This window comes from Onychomys torridus, chromosome 3, assembly GCF_903995425.1.
Source record: "Onychomys torridus chromosome 3, mOncTor1.1, whole genome shotgun sequence".
NCBI lineage: Eukaryota > Metazoa > Chordata > Mammalia > Rodentia > Cricetidae > Onychomys > Onychomys torridus.
This window is the reverse complement of record NC_050445.1, coordinates 86,154,231-86,159,943: the sequence shown is the minus strand read 5'-3', so window position 1 is coordinate 86,159,943 and position 5,713 is coordinate 86,154,231. Positions and strand designations below refer to the sequence as shown.

General features: G+C 40.5%; 1 long non-coding RNA gene across 1 annotated transcript; it reads left to right on the top strand.

Annotated features, from left to right (window-relative positions):
• Window positions 1-973: 973 nt before the first annotated feature.
• Window positions 974-4,944, top strand: LOC118579426. Its single transcript, XR_004944473.1, has 3 exons — window positions 974-1,136; window positions 3,822-3,943; window positions 4,817-4,944. It is a non-coding gene; the product is annotated as an uncharacterized LOC118579426 (long non-coding RNA).
• Window positions 4,945-5,713: the final 769 nt, after the last annotated feature.

Below are 5,713 nucleotides of genomic sequence, written 5' to 3'. Positions count from 1 at the left end.
GGCTTTTGAGTAACAGTTTCAGCTGAGATTCATTCTGGATGAGGACACAGAGGCTTCTAGTCTGAGGAAACAGGATCAGAGGAGGAACTGACGAGGTGAGGTAGCTGTGGCTTGTTCTGCTTCTCTGATCTTCCAGCATTCACCCCAATACCTGGCCCAAGGTTTGTTTTATTAATAAGACATTCTAATGATTCATGCTACATTCCTACAACAAGACAATGCCACCACAAACAGACATGTCCACAGGCCAATCTGATCTAAGCAACCATTCCTTTATCAGGTGACTCTAGGATAAGTCACGTTGACAATTAAGACTAACAAGGACACACAGTATGAATATTAGAGAGTCAGGGACACTAAAGACCACCCCTCTTTTTTATTCAACATCTGATGAATTTATACTATGTTGTTAGCCTTTCAGCAGAAAATAATTTAATTCAAAAAATCATCTCCCAAAGGATCCAAGTTCAGTTCTCAGTACCCATAATGAATGGCTCACCACCTCACAACCACGTTTAACTCCAGCCTCAGGGGATCCTGCTTCAGGAGATCTGATGCCTTTGGCCTCCATAGTTACCTGGCTCTGTGCACATGTACACACACACACACACACACACACACACACACACACACACACACATTTTAAAATAAATTAAAAAAAAAAAAAACAGCTCCCAGAGCAGAAAGATTGAACTTCAGTTTCACTCACAATTTCTTAAAGTCTTAAGTCTTTGCTTTTAAAAGTATTTAATTATATTAGTGATATCAGCCCTTATTTATTTTTGAGGGATATCTTGCATTAAGAATCATTTTACATCCTTAAAAAAATACTTAGACCCCACAACAAAATGCTGAGAAAAACACTTGTGCCTCCAAATGTCAGACTGTCTGCTTTACAGATGCAAAGCCCAGATAATCTGGTCATGCAGGGATTGATGGTACCAATAGAAGTTGTTTGGTGTTCCAGGACCAGAAGTCAAGTGTATACAACTGTGGGCTTGGTGTCCTCCAAAGGAACATTCACAACCTCATGCTGACACCATGGACCTCCCCAATGCAGCCTTGAAAGCAGAAGTGCATCACAAGTGCACAGAAATCACTTGCAGCATTCAGTACCAAGAACAAGAAAGTCAGAGGTGGGATTCTGAAATTCCCGAACCTGATTTCAGTTTATTATGTATTGAATAAATACAGCTTTGGGCTGGTGGTTTTATATTATATTCCAGGTTTCTTCCTCGGCCTCATGACTTCAGCTAAGTCCTCAAGATGTGGCGTCTATACAATTATAAAGAGTTATTATAAGAAATTGAATCTGCAGTTCTCTTTTAAATAATCAGATTAAATTCAGGGTACATTTCCTATCATAAGAATTTCAAAGCGCTTAAAATCTGGGACAGATTTTTTTCTGAGCTGTTACAGGAACTAATGTGGGAGGAAGAAAGAGAGGAGGCAGCGGAAGTGAAGGAAAAGGAGGAAAAAGTGGTGGGGGAGGGAGGGGGGTGGAAGAAGAAAGGGTGGAGGGGTGGAGGAGGCAGTCGAGAAAGCCTGTTCAGAGAAGTCGTGCTCCCACGAAGAAGCAATTCTATTAAGGAGTTTGGCTTGCTGAAGAGCTAGATGCATTTTTTCCTCTGGACTTTAACTTAGAAGATGACAGTGTTTTATCACACATAAAGCAACGAACTTTCTTAGAATACCAACAAGTGGGATTCAGAGAATTATGTTCTGAGGACATAATGATCATTACAAAAATAAACACAAAACTTTTGGTTTATTTCTTACTGGAAAAGAGCCCACAAAACACGGGGCTTTTTCAAAAGAGAAATCTGATGTAGAAAGAAGCTCCATCTAAGGAAACCATGAGCTTGAACATCCGGGAAGGTGGGAGTAGGAAACTGTTCACGCTATTTTTTTCTCCTTTATTATATTTTTCTCTTCCTGATAATTTTGGGAATAGCATCATGTCCCAAATTCCTCTTGCTACTGCCAATGTGCTGAACTTCCTGTTCCTGTGTGGCAGGAATCCATTAATCCTTAATCTTTTCATTATTAATTCTATTCCTCAATATAGGTCACTTGAGTCTAAAGTACTCAGTTACAGATAAAATATAACTCTCCACTAGAGGGACATATTTTTATCTCAACATTCAAAGAGTTGCCTTTTCCACATGTCAAGTGTTAATGGGGTGACACTCGTAACTCTTCAGGAGGATGCCATAATTTAGAACTCTACTCTCCCTTTGGGAATTAGACAGAAGTCCCATGAACATAAAATGAGAATTTTGAGACTTAAAGGAGGCAAGATCAGACCCTTTAGCTTAATATAACAATGTAAATTTTGATTCCTACACAATGTGGAAGTCTCCTCTGAAACCAGACCAACACTTATGGAAATATCATTTTAACACCCAATGAGTGCAGGGCAGATTAGGATGAGCTCCCCATCCCATCTCTATGCTGGGAAACTCAGTGAACTTCCTTACTCTTTATTGTATTTATTCCACTTATTTCCTCTGTGGTGCTCTGCCACTGAACCAGGCTGATCCCCCTGTTCTTCATAGACTATAAGTAATAAATACATTATAATTAAATTTATGGCCACTTGAAGAAGGGTCCTGTAAAGCATCTACCTCAAAACCTGACCTAATTGTAAGTCACCATACATATGGACTATTTCATATATTTTGCAAGATTGATATATAAGTTGTGCATCTATTGGGTATTTAGCAAAGACCACAACACTTAAATAATGCTGATGAAAATTAATTAATATAAATTGCTAAAAAAATCCATTAAAAAAATCTTACCCAAGTGGCACATTGTATATATTATTTAAAAAAATTTAACTTTTAAAAATTGATGTGTTTTCCTAACATGGTACATAATTTTTTAAATCCTATTATCCATATAATCTGTGAGAAGAAAATAACACCAAGCTCAGTCCACAGTTGAGTGTGTAAAGTGACTTAAACACTTTGTAACAGTGGCTCATCCAGATGAAGAAAGTTTTCTGGGCTAAGTTATAGATCAGTAAGTGCTTGTCTTGCAGTCATGGGGCCCTTTTACAGAACTCCTAGAACTGACAATAGTTGAGAAAAAAACTGGGATACTGACACACACTTGTAATCCCAGTTCTAATTCCTGACAGGTAGAAACAAGTAGATCCCTTGGTCTTGCTAGCCCAGCGCACCATCCCAGCCTACTCAAAGAGATCCAGACCAGTCAGGATCTTTAGCAGGGAAGAGGCAGGGGGATGAGAACTTGAGAGATGAGTACTTGCTGCTCAGTTACAAGGAGCAGAGTTCAGATCCCAGTCCATGGAACAAGTTAAGCATTCCACAAATACCTCCAACTATAGCTCCAAGGGATTTGGAGGTCTGATGTCTTATTCAGGCCTAGGTGAATGCAGCTGTGTATGTCCTCATACAGACACATATGCACATAAATAAAATGAATATTTAAAGACAAAACAAAACAAGATGGCCCAGTGTCTGAGGAACTACAGCATGGGTTGTCCTTGGCCTCTACATGCATGAGTATTTTCACTCATACACACATACATACACAGAGAGAGAGAGAGACAGGAGAGAGAGAGAGAGAGAGAGAGAGAGAGAGAGAGAGAGAGAGAGAGAGAGCAAATCCATACGTGGGCTGCTACTGGGGGGATTAGGTTAAATAAGGCAGCAGATGGTAATCAAAGGCACTGAAATGCACAAAGGTCACCAATGAATATATTTTCTGCTTAGGATGAATATACACTGATGAGTTACTCTTATTTTAGACATTCTTTCAGCAAAGTCATTTCATTTCCTGGAACATTACAGATTATAAAGAGGAGAACAACTGCTGAAGTACACTTTTGGCAAAAAAGAGTATCTGACACTAGAGGGAGGTACCAGAAATGATCCGTGATGCAAGCATTCAAAGGGCACAGCTCCCTTGATCGGTAAGTACATCTCACCATGTCTTTACTCTCCATGTGGGAGAAAGAAAAAAGAAAGGTAACCCTAGCTATCACACACAGCATCAAATTCTATTCAAAATGTTGTTGCTGAGGACAATGAAAGCCATTATTTACTATACAAAGGCTTCTGTTCTGACAAAACTTATTATTGCTAAGGTTTTGTCCAAAGAAGAGGCGGGTACAATTGACTAATCAAGTCCTTGCCCAGCACTTGGACTTCCCAGTGTGACAAGGGAAAACTGGTTACCTTTCATGCTTTACCTATGAACTACCCAAAATGGATCACACTGACTCACACTGGGCCCTAGTCTAGGCAGGATACTACTCAATAAAGATTATGGAGTTGAAATGAATAATCTTATTGTACATGTTCATGGAACCCCTGGTCCATTTGATTTCTAATTCATTCATCAATAATTAATGACAAGTGCTAGAAATTCTTGATACATAGGTCTCATAGGTCTCACATAATTTTCCTTTCCCAGTTCACCACAATTTCAACAGGGAAAGAGGGTGGTAATAATAAGAGCTAAGGGTCAAGTGCTATTCAGAACCACAGTGACATGTTACTTCATTTGGGGCCAGAGGGATGACTCAGTGTTTAAGAGCACTTGATGCTCTGTCATGTAGCCCAAGTTTGGATCGCAGCACCCGTGTCAGACAGCTCACATATGCCTGTAACTCCAGCTCCAAGAGATTTGGTGTGTCTTCTGGCCTCTTTGGGCACAAACATAAACACACACAGAAACACACATACATAAGTAAAGAATAAAAAGTAAAAACAGAAAAGTTTTGGTCACAAATGGCAGAAACTCCATTCCAACAATGTTAGGCAAGGGGGATGCTTGTTTACAGGCATGCAAACTCAGGGCCACCTTTCACCAGATGCTCTCAGCTTTGACTTCCTTCCTCTGGCATGAGATTTTTCTCTGGGCTGATGTTTCCATAAACACAGAAGACAGCAAGATCTTCAACCTTCATCTTTGTTGGTAAGCCACTTTCTTGTTCATCTTCCTTTACTGTTTAAGAATTCCACAATGCATGTAATAAGTTTTGATTACTTGTACCTGCCATTCCTTCTCTTCTGATTCCTGCCCTCCATTCTCCATCCCCAATATTCTCATCTAAGCTTATGTGTTCTTTCTGTACTAACCTGCTGGACTCCACTCAGTGCTGCCTGTTTGTGCATGACTGTCAGTCCATATAGCATGGGTAGCATCTGTGAAGCCATATCCGTGAAGAAAACTTACTCACCCTTTCACAGCAGCTATCAACTGCCAATCAACTCCTCATCTAGAGGGTGAGACTTTGGGACCCCTGCCCTCAACCATTTTGAGGTTTTTGCTGGTTCGATCTTGGGTGGGTCTCATGCACAGTCATAGCCACTGTGAGTTCACATGTACAACAGACCTGTCATGTATGAAAAACAGTGCTTTGGTGTAATCACGCACTGTCTCTGGCTCTTACAATCTTTATGCCCCCTTTTTCATGAGATCCTCATGCTTTGGGAGGGGGCATGTGATAGGGCTGAGCACTCCACAGTCTTTTAGACTCTGTCTTTGACCGATTGTGCGGCTGTGTGTAATCACCAGTGGAGAAAGGAGATTCACTGAGGGCTGGGAGATACCCTAATCTATGGGAGAGATATGTGCTGGAGGAGGTAGTTGAATACTAGCAGAACAACAGTGGTAGGATCTGTTCTAGGGTTCAAGACCTATCCAGTCATGTGTTCTTGGGTCAGTTAACAGCACC